Consider the following 16,942-nt stretch of genomic DNA (forward strand, 5'->3'; position numbering starts at 1 on the left):
TCGTCGTTACTAGCAGTATTTAACAACCGAAAAACGGTTTTCCACCATTCACAAAGGGCGCAGCACAAGCGGCGCTCCCATTGACCCTACCAGACGACGACGACGACGAGCGGACGGACGGACACCGCCTCTTCACAAGTCCTCTCTCTTTCCCCACTACCTGCCTTCATTACTTATAACCTGCCCTTACGGTTGTGTGTGTGCGCGCTCGTTGCTAACGCGAATGATACTAGGGCTACTGAGACTGCGAACGGCGAAGCTTTTATGACCGCATCCCGGGCAGGGCATACGCATCAACCTCACCCGCGCAACACACACACACACAGACCGATGATCGTTATTATCATTATAATAACTAATTAAATTTTATGTTTCTCCACGAAAGCGTACCCTAACCGGAGACGAAGTCGAAATCATGAAACTCATTAACTTAAATCTCATTTCTTACAGACCGTTGGGCGCGCTCCAGTCACTATTAGGAGAAGAAGGAGGCAACATTTCGGAAGCACCATTCTTCTGTGCTCATGAGGTACCATCCCACTCCCCCCACCATGAGTTGGATTGTAATGAGATGCTCGAAAGATTGTCGAATGCTTGAAAGCGTTTCAATAAATACGCCGAAAACCGCGGGCAGTAGTGAAGTGAGGACACTTCCTACCAACTAACTTCCCTTCTCTTTAGTAATCAATATTACACCCGTCCCCGGGTCTGCAACTGCCGGCAACCGTAAATTAGCGCTCGCTAGCTACTCGAGAATGCAATTGCACCTGCACACCAGATTAATTATGAATCACACATCGGGGGGGGGGGGGGGGGGGGGGGGGGTGCACAAAACACGCGGTACCGATTATGAAATGGAACAACAACACAACATGGAAGAGATTTTTGGCTCACGAGTATGATGATGGCTCGCGTTATGATGCAAATTCGATTCCATTGTGTGTGTGTGTCTGTGTTCGCGCACACAATATAGAGATTTCGTGACAAATGGTGATGCCGCCACCGGAAAACAGGACGGAAGGTGGCAAAAATCAATCCCTCGCGAGCTCGCGCCCGTTGCGGATTAGTAGCACCCTCGCCTCCACACTATTCGAAGCCCCAAAATCAATGTTCCACCACCACAACTTCACGATGATAATTGAAATTTTCCACTAAATTATGCATAATGAGAATAGTGAGAGCATGGGTGGGGTGGGGTGCGAAGCGAATAATTATGATGTCCCCCCGGTTGGCCGACCGGCTTCGTGTATCTCCCCGGCCGCGTAAATCATCATCGTCGTGGCCGCGGCGCGGCTTTTGCGCGTAACAAATCCTTTTGCCGACTTGCAGACCAGAAAAGAGGGAGACACTGTCTGCTGGTGCTGACCAAGCGGAAATGCATGAACAATCGCATCTGCCCCAGCACCAGCACCAGCAGCACCCAGAGGACAGAGAGAGAGAGAGCAAACATCGTAGATCCTCCCCGCACAAGGCCAGGCTACAAATTACCCGAACCAAAACCAACGAAACCACCGGGATTAGTCCACAACATCCCTTCTCTCTCTCCGCTGCTGCTGCTGCTGCTGCTGCTACGAGAGGAAGGGGATTTGAATTCGATGAAATATTTGCATAATACATAAAATAACTCAACACCCCACCACCCAACCCAACCTAACCAACAGACCAAGAGTCTCCCTAGAACGAAGAACGGTGTGATGGTTGGTGATGGTGGTGCATTGCTCTCGTCGCTACGCTACTCTAACCCAAAACGGTGGTGAAACGGTCCCAGGTGTGTTTTAAAAGCATAATCACACCGGAGAGCGAGACTACCTCACTGGCTGCACTGCTACTGCTGCCACCGCTTTGGAGGAAATTGATTTCATAGAGCATAATTTGTGTCGGTGTTCCATGGTCCTCCTCCTCATCATGGCCACACCGGAGAGCCGAAAAAGCGAATAACCTAACGATTTGGATCACCATCGCAACCACCACCACAGGCCACCACAGGGGTCTACACGCTACACACGCCTACCAGGATCTCTTTCAATAATTTTCACTCCAGTATCTCTAGTGCTACCGAACAGGACACACACACAGAACTGTTTGGCTACTGTTGTGCGTGTGCTGCTGTGTTGTGCTAAATTGAATGATTTATCTTCTCGAGAGGGCTCCACGGCAAAGGGAATGTGTTCTGGACGGTGGTGTGGTGCAAGCATTCCGAGCATTATTCGTCCAAGAGGAATAGAGCCCATCATCGTGGCGATGGATTGGTGCTGCGCCACACCACCGTCGTCGTGTCTGTCAATCAACCGAAACTCTCTTCTCCGTCTTGCAGTAGGCCTGGAGTGCGTGCGTGTTGATTTGAAGCACACAAAAGGAAAGCGCAACCTGTGCCAGTGGTAGTGTTCGCCGATCCAGAGACCGTCATCGTCATGGCCGTCGAAGGTGCGAAGGAAAAAATCTCATCATCCTTCATTGATCCTGCCGGTCCAACTGTGTACCATTGGACCGGCCCCGGGTAGAGATCTTCCAAACCATCGCACACAATAGCCACACAGGGCTAGAGATACTCTTTGAATAGCCCAAAAACTCGACTCGAAGAAAAACTTGCGCTTCCAGTGAAGGTAGAGGAAAGATCCCAATCCCGAGGTGGTAAGAAGAAAAGGTCCGAAAAAAAGAGAAACGCTTATCTTCAAACCACCACCGCCGCCCCATTGGCACCCTTACATAGTAGGCTGGCGAAGAAGGATCCATCGCTAGCAACAGGAGGAACCCCCCGACACACACACACACACTTCCTCCTAGCAGGAGGAGTTTCCTTGAGAAAAAAGGGCAACAGCAGCAGCAGCTTCTGCCTTTCACACTGGCTGGCGGCTTACATAATTTATGTTGCGTAGCTACCATTTCGAGTGATAAGACTGCGGATATTGCAAATGCTGTTCCATGCTCCGGTGCTACACCGCACCATTGCTTCCTGCGTCCCCCACCTCCTTTTGTTCCTACTTCTTCTAGGATCAAACACAATTCAAGATGGTTTGAGACCCCCAACGAGCGGGCGAGAGAGAAAGTAAGGAAAAAAATATAAACCTAGCACACAAAAAGAAAGGTTACAGAAAGGGAACAGGATGGTTGAGGGGCAAGGGTACGTCAAACGGCACCGGCACGAGGGTACACGAGTTCAGGCCTCTCCTCCTTCTCCTCCTCCTGGCAGCAGCATATGACTCAAGCGAGATACGTTTACATATGTTGCGCTTCTTCCTTTTGCGCCAGGACTGTCCGCCTTGGGCGGGACCGGAGGAACTTCGGTTCGTGAACAAAAGCTCCCCTGAAGTGGTGCCCCGTTACCAGCAGCAGCCGAAGCGGTGGTGCAGAGCGTGAAGCAGAGAGAAAAACGAGCGGGAACAAGGCTCGGCATTCCTTCCGTGCCATTTTGCCGTTGGAATTTTTTCACGAATCCTCCAGTGATATCCTGGTCCAGAGCCAGAGAGAGAGGGAACGATGCGGTGATAGGTGCTGCACACACACTCACACAGCTGCTCTTTCGTTCCGTATCATTTGAAGGATTTGTCGAGCGGCAGAGAAATGCTTCTCGGTCCATTCTCCGGGGGTCCGAAACACGATGGTTTCTCCCGCCCTCCATCCAGCAGCAGCAGCAGCAGCAATTGCACAGGAGCACGACCACCACGACGACGAACGGATCGAGATCAGGCGGCCAAAGGTTCGGAGGCTATAAGACCGGAAGAAAAACCATTCACCTCTCGAAGCGCAGCTGCTGCCAGCCTGGCCTGCCAGGCCAGGCCAGCGCACATGGCCGACGAGGGGACGACGAGAAGAAGCAATCGGAATTGGTTCGCCCCCGAAAAAAGGTCCCATCCTGCACCAACCAACCACGAACAAAAAAAAAAGAACAAGAAGATGGAAAGGAAGTAGAAATATATAGTAGAAGGCATTATTGGTGCGCGGCCTGCTACTACCACCAGAGTGTTTTGTGTTCGACCTCTGAAGGAGGCACCAGGCCTTCTCCTCTTCTTCTCTTGGGTATCCGGGTCGTCGTGTGTTTTCCGGGGGCGCCACAACTATCAGGAATCGAAAGCGAGCAAGGGCAATTCTTGGTTGGAAGTCAGCCACCTCCACAACATGGCCCGCAAGTCTCTCTCTCTCGCTTCCCGGTGTGACACTTGTGGCGATTGTCGCCAATGAAATGTGCTTCATCGTTTCATCGTCGTCCTCTCGACCAACGTCCCCACCGTCCTCTGCTAGCCAAGTAGTTTTCCGGGGTGGGAAGGGAACAAAAAAGAAAATGGATTAGTGTTGGCCGAATAGTTGTGTGATTGTGTGTGCCCTTCTCCGCACACCCCTTCCCCCCCACTCACCTTGTTTCTGGTGGTCATCAACCACTAAAGCCTCACATGTGCTCCTGTGAGACCTGAGAATGCTCATTCATCAGTCTTCGTCGCCGTCGCCGTCGTCGTCCATTTGTGAAATTATACGAAAAGAGTCGGAGTAGGCTGGCAGTGTAACAGTGTGCCACCACCAAACATTGCCACACATGAATATGCTACTACTACAACTATCGCTACGCGTACGGCCCGGCTACTGTGATTTGCGACATCGTCGTGTTTCGCAGATGGTGCCGCGCGCCGTAGTCGACGACCCGGGTGATTTATCGCCACGGTCGCCATAGAGATAGAACTCAGCTGCCACTTAGCCACGATGGGGCCACGGCGTTTGTGCCCGTGTCGAAGAAAGATTTACTAGGCAATTGCCTGGCCTGGCTGGCTGGTTGCCACCGGTCTTTCAAACCACGAGCACGCTGCCTGACAATGTTTTTTAAGCTACTCGTTGTCTCGCTCTCGCTGTCCAATTACGATTTGCAATAGTTTTCTCGTCTCGTTGTCTAGTCTATTATTGCCCCCCCGCCCCCGGTGTGCCCATCATTTATTCATTCGCCAGAGCGTCTGTCTTTAAATTACATTAATGCCCCACGCCGCCGATTGGATCTCTATCCAAATCATTACGGTGGGGCGGTTCCACCACCACCACCACCACCTTGCGCCTGGGAGTAACGAGCTGGGCTGGGCCGTGTGTTAAATGCAAATCGCAAACGCAAAGCGAACACGTTAAGAGCCGTTATTGGCCGGCGAGCCTCACCTTCGAAACCTTTCAGCTCTTAACAGGCAAAGGCTCTTCCACTTCCAATGTGACGTTGACGGCAAACGGTGGCACACGCGTCGGCCACCATCAGGGTTCATGTGCCGCGCCACCGGTTACATGTCCGGGAGCAATTGAGAGCTACTGAAATTTTGATAGTATTTTCCATTCACCCATTTCCCATAACGAGCAAAGCACATCCGGTGGTGGTGGTGGTGGTGGTCGTGCGGTTGTCCTCGTCGACCACCGGCCACCGCTCAGGTATGTTGTTCCGGCCGTTCCGGTGAGGGGCGAAAGGCCCGGGAATGTCATAAAAGGCCCAGGCAATAAGGCTCTAATCAACCATCGTCAATGGCGCCACCGGTAGTAAGCACTTTTTTCCCGCGAAGCCCACGGACAGGCAAGCCGGGCTTATGTACTCCACACACACACTGCACCTTAGCAAGTAATGGGCAAGCTTCTACTACACACCGCATTGCACCGAAATGTCGCGCGGACGTGTGTGTGTGCCTGGGCGCTTGTTTGTGTGATAAAAAAACATAAAAGTAGTAAACAGCTTATAAACGTTCCTGCTGCCTACCAACGACGCCATCATGATGGTCTCGTTGATGGTAGATTCAACCATCAAACGTCACACTCTCTCTCCTTTTTCTTGCTCCCCTCGTGTTTCAAGCCTCCCAAAATCACATATGATGAAGGGGGCGAGAAGGGTGCTGGCACCCTGTTCAGGCAGGAGGACCTAGCCCAGCTGTCACCAACCGACCGGGCACTACACACCTCACCACCATCGCCGCGAGGGTCCACGGGATTGGTGATGTACGAGTGCGAATGTGCGATTTTACGACTCCGGAACACGTGATTCCGTTTCTCGTTTGTTTATGAAACATGCTGACCAGAGGCCCAAGGGAGACGACGGTGGCCACGACGGCGTTGGCGACCACGATGACAAGCTACCGACGAGCGAGCACACAACGAAAACACCTCGACACCAGAATGACCACCAATGCTAGAACAGCAACAGTAGTGACTTCCGTACGCGGACTACGGAGTGTATTCACCCAGAGGTAGTAGTAGTAGCCGGCAGTAGTAGGCACACCTGTGCGAAATTACGGACCACGAGGAGGACTCCCAACTCCTGGACCACCAACTCCTGGGTGTGTTAGTGTATGCACGTCTAAATATTGCGCAAATCCAGGTGATTGCACACACCACCTGCACCACCTTCTCTCCTCTGGTTTCGCTTGCTCTGCTTGGTCGCCTCGTACCGGGGGGACATAATCGTACCGTACGGTGTGTTCCTGCTAGACAACTAGCCCCTATCACGACACAACACAACCGACAGCGACAGTGTGTTACAACAAGGTGTTCATGATTAAACACCTAAAAGCCACCACCAGCGGAAACTACTAGTGGCGAGCACAGTTCAACCTGAAAGCCCGCCTGGTTGCCTCTCTTCCGATGATGGGGTATAGTGTTATGGGCGCGCCCCCCCACCCGCCAGGTACCATAAGCCACTACACATATGCACCACCGGTAGGGGTGGTACATGACGCCGTGTTTTCCGGTGTAACCTCCCGGGGTACGGTACCCCCCTCGGGGTTAAATCTTTTGCAATTACGCGACATGCAGCGACATCAGTGCACTTCTTTTCCTGCTGTGGACGACGATGTGACACTTTGCTCCTTGTGTCGTAGTATGCGTCGTCGTCGTCGTCGCGGGTATACACTGCTTTCCGTGAAATATTACCTACAAAGAGACGAAGAAGAAAAATAAATTAATTTCTGTTTTCATCGCGCGGAGCAATGTGTCGGGGGGTGGTAGGGAAATCCGGTGGCAAAGGTGGAGTAATGGGTAACGGATGGCACAACACTTTTCGCTCGTCACGGAGAGAGTGTATGCTGGATGTCTGTGTGTGGCTCAACAGCATAAACGAAACTCATCGCGAAAGACGCTCGTTGCCAGGGCGCAGTTGTGTGTTTTCGAGGCTACTACGATTAGAGTAGCCGGCTCAATAGGTGGTGTACTCGAGTAGAGCAATATAGTAGTAGGCAATGCAATGCCCCTAGCCGTAGCACATACACATAACACGCATGATCGAAATCGAAAACTGAACACCCCCCGGCCGTCGAAAATCATAAGCACATCGAAGCGCGGTGGCCAGCCACCCGGCCAATGCTAAAACAATTATCTTTCAACGCCCTCTCTAGCCCACCTATGATCACTACATAGAGCGCTCGAGCGCCTAGCGACACAGACAGACACCCAGGTAGGCCACGCTGACCACGGTGATGGTGGTGGTAGTGCGCAAAGAACTTCGATTTCTAGTTTCTAGTTTCGCTAGCGCAATCGAAATCGAAATTGCACAAAATCCATGGCCATGCGGCCATGGCGACCACCACCACCACACCACACGGTGGCTGCTCTCGTGGTGGGAGTTGAAGGGATAAACCTTCACATGTTACGGGTCGTAGCAATCGGAATCGACGTCAGACGCTAGCGACCGCAAATCAAAGTTGGCGATTGATTTCGAATAGATTTTTTTTTAAACTTTTTAACAACCATTTCCGAGAGTCTGCGATGAGTGATAATAAGAATATGCTTTGTGTTGGCGCGACACGTGTGTGTCCATCAAGCTGCAAGCTGGAATGCTCCACAGAAACGCCTTGAACACGGGCGAGGGGTCCAAGGTACACACCGGGACACGAGGGCACCTTATAGAGAGAGAGGAGGAATAGACAGCTCTAGTGAGACCGACCATCGTGCAACACGCGCCGTGCTTTAGCACACACGCACGCATCGCATCGCATCGTTGACATGCTTGCCATATCGGCCAAAAGGGCCTCCCCTAGCCTCTGTCCCCTCTCTTACCTTGTACTTCTCGGCCCCGGGCTTATCATCGCGGTCGCGGTATGGTCCACAAGTTCCACCGGACCCACTCTGTCCCTTATCGCGCGCGCGCGCGCGCGTCTTCGTACGTGACCGTCAGGCGTGTCCGTCGACGGCGCGTTCCTCGCGCACAACTCGCGATAGAGCCGTCGTCGTCGTCGTCTGTCCGCCTGTGTCTTCTCCCTTCTTCTTCTCCTCTCGGAATCGCACACGCGTATCGCGTGCTTCAACGCGTGTGCAAATCCGCGTTCACATAAGCCACGGCGTTGGTCGCGCGGCATCGCAACCGCATGCTTTTGGATGACGAAATCTGACAGCCCAGCAAGCATTCCAGCTCCATTCGCAGTAGGCCTGGTGGTTGCTGGTTCAATGCGAGATCTATTTCATCAAAGTAAAACGAAAAAAATAATCCACAACTCGAACTCGGTGCAAAATGGAGCCATGATCACCAAACGGTGGCGGTGGACGACCAGAGAGGGGGCGGACAGCTGAACTAAAGAACGATCGGTGGTGTGTGTGCGTACACGAAACCGAACTGAGACCTTCTCACAGCCCATCACTCCTAATAAACCCCAAAAGGGCACCCATTTCACACCGATCCGTGGCGTTCTTCTTATGCGGAGAGCACCAGCACTAGAGCACCGTGTCGACGAACGTCGAACCCATTTCTCGGGCAGAGGGGCGGGCGGAAAACGCCTCCAGTAACGCCAAGAAGTAAAAAGGGTTGATGCGTAATCAATAATTCAGCTTATAGATGGTGAAGAGGGAGAGAACGGGGAAAAGCCTCGTCCCGGAATTTGGGGGGGAAAGAGGGTGGGTGGGTGGCACAGCTTAAAGCAAAGTGTTAGGAGAGGTTAAATCAACCAAGCACGGAGGAGCCAAGCACCGCACCGGAAGGAAGCGCGTGGTGTGGTGCCGGTGTGGAAAGTGTGGCATGTTTTGGCGTGGCAACTTCCGAATTGATGGCTGCCCACCATCCACCCCCACCCACGGGGGGTGGTTGGCGATTTAAGAACACATAGATTTATTGTTTTATGTAGTTTTATGGGAAATCTATAAATCAAATCGGATCACCCCGGGACCACCGGCATCGAAATGGAGCCACGAAGAGAGAGAGAGAGAGAGAGACCCACGAGAGACCCCGAGAGGAAGAGAGGTGTAAAGGGAGGCGTACACGTAACGACGGTCACGGTCATGATTTCGGTCGAAAGTTTTGAACAACCGAACGTTCGGTCGGAGCTTCAGGTAATGAACTCACGAGCAATTAACTGCAGGGTACTTCCTCTCCATCGTGCGTTCGACCTGCCCAATAAAACAGGACTCCAAATTAAATCTACGCACAAATATTCATAAAACGACGACCAGGAGAGAGTGCCCGCCACTCAAAACCTGGGAGGTAAGCACACTTAAGCACTTATGTTTCGGGGTTGCGTGATGTTGGAAGAAGGAGAGGTCTCAACGCGCCCTCAAGTGGCGCCCTTTCTCTCCCAAGTCACCGCAAGCGAGTCAGATAATGTTCATCCAAGGAGGCCCTTCCGAGTTGCCCGCCTCAAAAAAGGAGCTAATTAATTTCACCTCGATGAGAGGAAGAAGGACTCTCTCACTCTCACTCACTCACTCTCGCTATGGAGGAAAATCAATTGCAAGTTGATTAAAATCTTACGCGCCAATTTTACTACGCGAACCGAACCCACCACCAGCAGAGCTCATGCTGCTGCTGCTGCTGCTGTTGCTCTGCTCTGTGTGTTCTGGGGCGCCATTTTGATTGATTGACAATCGTAAAATAGAATTTAGCTCGACAATGCCACTGCCACTGGCGGGTGTGTTGCCTGCTGCTACCAAGTCAAGGAGGGCGTGTGCGGTGGCACGGAGCGCGGTGCTCTCATAACTCGCCACCGGCCGCCGGCCGCGCGGAAAACCCTTTTTCCGGAGGGGTGAAAATGGTAAAAGTTTATTGATTTATAGTAGGAAAAATAATAGTCCCCCGAAGGTGGTAGTAGTAGCAGTAGTAGTAGCAAAGGAAGAGTGATGGGTTTCACCTTCGCCGGGAGTTGCTTTTTGATGAAGTGAAGCGCCAGCACGAGCCGGCACGAGTGCTAGTGGGGCGCCAGATGCGCGCCACAGACCCACCTGGAGACTCCAGACCTTCGTATGGACGTCGTCAGTATCAGTTGATGATATTTCGGTTCTACTGGCTTTTGAGTTTGCTGCTGTAGTTACGTTTTGTATGGGCCCTATTGCGACTTAACTGGACATTTACAAGATTTTGGACCCAGACTCTGCGTCTTGTAAACGAAACTGAAAATGTTCCAATTTTTCCTTTTGATCATAGTTGCCATTGGAGATGTCGGTTTTCGGTGGTGTTGATAATTATTATGGTAGTATAAGTGACTTGTTTAGACTTTGGGCGGTAAAAAATCACCTTAACGTCTTCTTAACGTTAAGATCTTAACAAGACTACTTTTTTCTTTATTTTAGCTGTGAAGTTTTTTTATTATTAGCTGTAGTACAACAGTCTCGGTTGCAAGACACTCGCAATAGAGGCCCCTTAATGTAACAGTATGCATTAAGAGGAAGCAAAACGCTAGGTTTTGAAATGTTGAAAGTTACCTCACGGGGGGTTTTCCAAGCGCGAGAACTACGCCATTTGCCAATGATTTATGGCAATGGCGCGCGAGCAAGCACCGCGTGCGCAACACACCTTATCGATCTGCACGGATCCAACGCACTCGCGCGCGTGTGTGTGTGTTTGTATGTGTGTCATAACAATTATTAAAAAATGATGCATTACCCCCTCAGGGAGGGGTGGTTGTCTCGCTAACATTCAGTTTGGTTGATAGTTTATTGTTTGAGTTCCAGTTGCTTTTTTCCACAGGGAGAGCAGCAGTAGCAGCAGCAGCAGGTTTATGACGCTGGCGCCAATGAATAAAATATATTTGCTCGATGCAACACACACACAGTGCACGACACGGAAACGAAACGTATCCTTCTACTGCTACGGAATGGAGTCGCATATCGGTGACTCAGGATCTTAACTTTCACATCTAATTGATAGTAAAGTAGATTTATGGTTTCCTTCTGCAAACACGCACACAGACACACACGCACGCGCGCGCGGGCCTGGCATATCCTTATCATCCCTCTTCTATCGGTAAACCCTTTTTAACCAGGCCAGACCAGCGGCCAGTGCACGGCCACGGCCTTCGGTCGCGGTGCTGGTGCGGAAGAGACGCAACAAAATATCTTTACATCTTTTTCTGCTCCCGCGGGTGGTGGTGGTGCTCCAGAAACGGAGAATCAACGGTGATCGTATCATGCTGCACCGTCGTCGAATGAACGCGTCGTTCGTTCCGCTGGCCGGCGTAACTCTTGCTCATTCCCCTTCCCTCTGCCATCGGAGGAGGAGGATCGGACGCAAAAATTTGTTTCGCCCCAAAGTCCCGGAAACATTCTTGCGATCGCGATCTACTCGTGTGGGATCCTCTCAACTGGAACTGGAAGCGATCATGATCATCATCATCATCACCACATGGTGGCATCACTTTCGAAACAAAACGGATCATCAACACCCCCCGATCACCCTCCTAGATCTGTTGCTCGGTTTTTGAGAATGATATAAATATTTAGCAAATGTTAATAGATCAATTATCAACAATGTTCGCCCGCCCCTCCCCCAAAGCGGAAGCCGCTAACCTCACGGAGCTAGCGTGCTCGATGATCGAGTGTGATCCGCTTCAACACATCCAACCATTCGACGCCACCGGCACCAGATACGTGCCAACAATTACGTCCATCATTTTCCAGCGTGATGGCTTCTTGCCGGTAACCCTCCTGTGCTTTTGAAGGGCGCGCATCTTGGGGGCTGCCACCCCTCATTGATGGGCTTTCTCTTAACAACATGACGACGGGGCCCTTGGGCCTCCATCAGCCCTGGAGTGCGTGTGTCGTGTGTGCGTGCGTGAACGGAAAGACAATGGTTAGGTTGTAAATCGCTTTGGATTTATAATTAGTCACCGCGGACCCGTGGGGCCAACCCACCACCCAGGGAAGAGTTGTAAAGGGCGTGTAGCGTGTTAATAAGTCGGCCGTAAAAACTGGAGGGCTGGCATGGCCACTGCTGCCTGCTACCGGGTCCGCCGCGGCGTCCGGGAAACGGTATCGAAGAGGAGCATAAACCGAAACCGTTTTGTCCGAACAACAGCAGCAGGAGTGATGGAGACGCCGAGGAGATGAACAGCAGCACCAACAATCGGCTTTCTGCTTTTCTTCTCAACGCCATAGAGAGACCCAGGTCTGCTCGGGGGGTGGTGGTAGTGACCACCAGACCGCCCAAGTTGCCACTTCTTCCGCTACTAGCTAAAGGTTGGCGGCCGCCGCCGCGTGCGCGCTACCGTGTTGCGATCTATCCTACTGGAGTAGTACAGTAAACGGACCAACATATAAAAAGGTAGCCACAAACCCACTTCTTCTCGTTGGGCAGCATTTATGACACACACACACGCGCGAACCGGGAAGGCGTCCAATTTGGGACGCGCAGCATTAAAATCTACCGGTGGCAGGCCGGCCGGCCGGCCGGTCTGGAGTTGATGAGGAGAGAAGCTCGCATGCGCCGTTTTGCTCATCAGCATCGTACCGATGATCATGACTAATTATGCTCGAGAAGCTGCAACATCCCGCAGGGCCATAGGGCTGACCATGGTATGAGAGTAAGAGAGAGGGCATAGAAATGAACGGGATGTTACGCTTCGCGGTCGCATCCGTTTTTTGAGCCGGTGGGTTTTTTGGGGTGCGAATGTCAGAAAGGTGTAACGTACGTTTCGTTTAAAAAGGAAGATAAATTGGATTCAGGCAGCTACAGAGGAGTATTACGATGCCAAGTACCGTGTACGATATGTTATCCCTGAACCCAGTCAGGATGTGACACTTCGGTTTCAGACATGATTTTAAAAGGGGGCATCCACGGTCATACATTCCATCATGCAAGGAGCCCTTCACACATTTTCTCCGCGCTACGAACTTTGCGATCAATGCGAACTCAATTAGCAATTTCAATTTGAAGGTCTGCAAATGTATTTAAAACAACCTCAAAACCATGACAACTTAACCCCCCCATACATCGACAAATTGTTCGTCAAACAACGCGTTCGCCAACAAACATTTGGGGCAGAATAATTTGCGATAAAGTCTTTTCGTTTACAACCAGCAGAGTTGAAAGGCTCAGGGTTTTGTGGAAAAATCTTTGCTCGCTACCATTTAACAGGTCGCAGCCTACTAAAATGTTGCAGGTAAACATTTGATGCGCCTACTACAACAAACAACATTACGGGTCGTCCAAGCTCGATTTTGCTGGTTGCGGCTTCTATCGAGCAAATTGTTTGAAAAACATTTGCCCATGGATTTAGAAAAAATACGTCAGAAAAAGTTCACCAGCCCACTGTTTGTCATGCAAGCTCGAAGAATTCCAGTCGAGCTTGGTTTCCATGGATTGTTGAGAACCGCGCCATTCACTTTCAGTTTTCTCTACAGCCTTGACGGCTCCACGAAATCCACGAAATCCATGAACGTGGATGGGTCCCTATAAACAGCTCTAATACGCCAAATATAATCTTCTCTGGATTTCCAGGATAAATGGAGCGATTGATGGTATCGACATTTAATTAAATTCAACAAACATTGAACTAAAACACGTAGCCACCATAATACGAGCGAAAAAATATTGATCAAGACTTAAAGTGCTACCAAAACACCTAGAAAAAAAACTAGCACAAACCCAAGATCCAACAGGAAATGCCAAATCGAATACAATGTCTTTATCCCAAAAAGATTGTGATTGATGAAAGGTACCGAGTATCACGGTGTGAACCGCAACTTTGTAACGACTTCGAAGGCACAAAAGGGACGCATTAATCAGTCATCAAACGACTTGACTCTCTCTCTCGAAAACCCAACCACTATTTGACCGGAGAGAGAGAGGGAGAGAATATTCGATCAAAGGCTACACAACCATAGCAATCAGTGTGCTACTGCCAGCCAGCTTGCGATAAAGCTTGATTGACACATCGTCGACTATTTTCCCGCATTTTCCACCCTGAATGTTCTACTGACAAAAGGGACTGGGCACACGGCAGCCAGTGTCACCATCACCACCACAGTGTTCCCTTTCCTTTTTCTCGCGTTCGCAATGTCCACCAGCGTCTACCGTCCGTGTGCCGTGTTAGAAGCGAATTAGAGAGTTCTCGCATAAATTCGTGTTGATTTCCAGGTAGCTGCCAGCCAGCCAGTCAAGCAGCAACAGCAGCAGCAGCAGCAGAACACGGAGTGAGTGTGCCTGGTCTAACCTGGTTTTGTGACGCTCGAGCTACTAATTATATCACTGGAAAATTGTCTCTAATTACACGCGTTGAGGTCCCGAGAACGGTTGGATGGTCTGGGACTGGAACTGGAAGAAGTAGTGGTCGCGCGACACACCAGGCGCGACACCACCTTGTGCCAACCGTTACATTGAATCTCGATCAAAAGGGAGAGAGAGAGAGAGCGAGACGAGGAGCAGAGGGACAAACTCGTTCCTTCGCTTCGTCCGATCGAAGCGAACTTTTCCAACACAGAGACACAACCTTCCACCTGCAATGAGGGAAAGGAACATCAATGTTCGCTGGAATTCCTCTCTCGGAACTCCTCTCTGTCGGCGTGTTTCAGCTGCTTGGTGCTACTACACCAAACATGGTCTTTGCTCCGTGGTGTCCGCCGTGATAATTATTTGCTCCAAGGCAGCAGCAGCAGCAACAGCAGCACAACAGCCAGGATTGCGCGCCGTGAGAAGAGACAGAGAACCAAAACCAATTCTGCGTCTATTGACTTGGTTAACCCTCGGGGGCACACGCAGGGATTCCGGCCTCCGGTCCGGTGCTCGGTGTTCCGTGAAGTACCACCAGCAGTGCACTGCAGAACTCCTTGGCTTCTTATACACACAAACGACGACGTTTGCGGCACCGGTAGGTAATAAATTTATGGCCGGCCGGATTGCACATAATTTATCTTTAACAACTTATCGACAAACATTGGCCACCGGACCCCGGGGACCAGGCGTACGACGAGCAATCGACGAAGTCATCACATGCGCAGGAGGTCCACAACACAACACACACATAGCGTTGTTGTAGGTATATTGCTTCAATCATGTTAACGCGATCCCCGACGATTAAGCTTAAAACACACATTAAATATTCGCATGCAATACTTATGTCTTAATAGGTTTCGGTTTATGTGCATGAAGAAGCAGCAGCAGCAGCAGCACTAGAGGCCTAGAGAGTCGATCGAACGAAATGGTTGGTGAAGAAACGTTGTGTGTGTGTGTGTCTGTTGTGTGCCGAAACATAACTGCCAAAGAGGAGAGTACATTGCCGCCGCAAGTTGTTGCGTGTAACGTCTTCATGTTGATAGTAGTGCTGACGATGATGATGATGATGGTGGTGAAAACAGTGTGTGCGCGATTCCCTTTCGCAAATCTGCACAAAATGCTGCTTCCTTCTTCCATTTATAGCACGTTGAGTTCCTTCCTCACATGATAATATGTTATCAAGTTCTTTAAAAGAAACCGATCCAATCGTTGCAATCGACAAGAAGAGATTAAAGCGGATTTCTTATCCACGTTTTGTGCCACTATCAAGATCCACACTGTCCGTGTGTGTACGCATTCCACTCAAAAGGGGGGTCTCCCTCTCTCCCTGTGTGCTGTCCACAACGTAACAAGCTTTCGCTTTCCACCCTCTTCCCATGGAGCGGAGGAAGTGCCATGATCCATGATTCAATCGGTTCGCCGTTTTCGGCCGTCCGTTTATGTTTCTCCACACTTCGATTTTCCACGAGGCGCGCTGGAGTTGAGCTGGAGGGTGGAAAGGGTGGAAGAGGAGAGGGTGAAAACTGGCTGCAAGTGGCTGCAAGTGTGGCGCCATGCATGGCACGCTGTCCAGTACCAGTAGCAAGGGAACGGCAGCAGCATGTTGTACGCAGCATAAATAATGCATGCCATCCATGTGCGTACTAACATGCCGGGCCTGTGTGTGTGTGTGTGTGTTTCCGTGGGAAATATTAATTGATTATGCTGTCGGACGAGTGGTAATGGCTTCGCTTAGATAAGCATACACACACACGTGGGCGCACGCGAGCACGCACTTGGCCATCGGCCCCGAGCCGAACGTCGTTTCGATAATAAGAAAAGCGCTTCCTCTTTTCGTGACTTTGACGCTGGGAAGCGATGCGGTCAGCAGGACCAGTTCGAGGACGTATAGCACGAAGTACTTTAACACACGTTTTGGGCTGACAACCAACTTTCTCATCAGGCATGACATGTCATAAGCCGTGGCCACACGGGGCGAAAATTTGCGCGCAAATTTGCACATTAATGCCAAAATGTTTTCGCTTCGTGTGGCAGGGGTAAAAACCCGAAAATTTATGCCGAAATGTCAAACGTATTGTTTTCATCTGTGTTTTGGCCGCTGAAGTTGATTTCCGAATAAATTTTGCAGTTTTTAACGATATTGTTGCTGTTGCTGTTATATTTATATTAAAAATGCAAAAACAATACGAAAAGAACCTACATTTTCGTAAATAAAGCGTTCGATAGCGTCAAGGGTTCAGCGAAAAAGTCCGCGGACGTATAAAAGTTTGACAGCGTGTAAGGGTTAAGCGAAACCGTTTTGGCATTAATTTTTTCGTTTGCGCTAGGGTTTTCGCCCCGTGTGGCCACGGCTATAAGCTCAATGTTCGAATCGAACTACCTACAAGCTGCCAGCAAATGTCACCGAAAAAACTATTATTTCTTAATTGAACTGACAATGTTTAATAAGGCAGCCTTCCTGTTCCTAGCTATGGTTCGCTTCGAAAGTCTGGATTTTTGCATTTTTACCAGGATTCGAATTGGAATCCA

At 50.5% G+C, this 16,942-nt stretch overlaps 1 protein-coding gene across 2 annotated transcripts in view; it reads right to left on the minus strand.

The window, feature by feature from the left end:
* Positions 1 to 16,942, minus strand: part of LOC125957039 (myb-like protein Q) — a 139,204-nt gene that overhangs the window by 55,428 nt on the left and 66,834 nt on the right. The window lies entirely within an intron of this gene.

This window comes from Anopheles darlingi, chromosome 3, assembly GCF_943734745.1.
Source record: "Anopheles darlingi chromosome 3, idAnoDarlMG_H_01, whole genome shotgun sequence".
Lineage (NCBI taxonomy): Eukaryota > Metazoa > Arthropoda > Insecta > Diptera > Culicidae > Anopheles > Anopheles darlingi.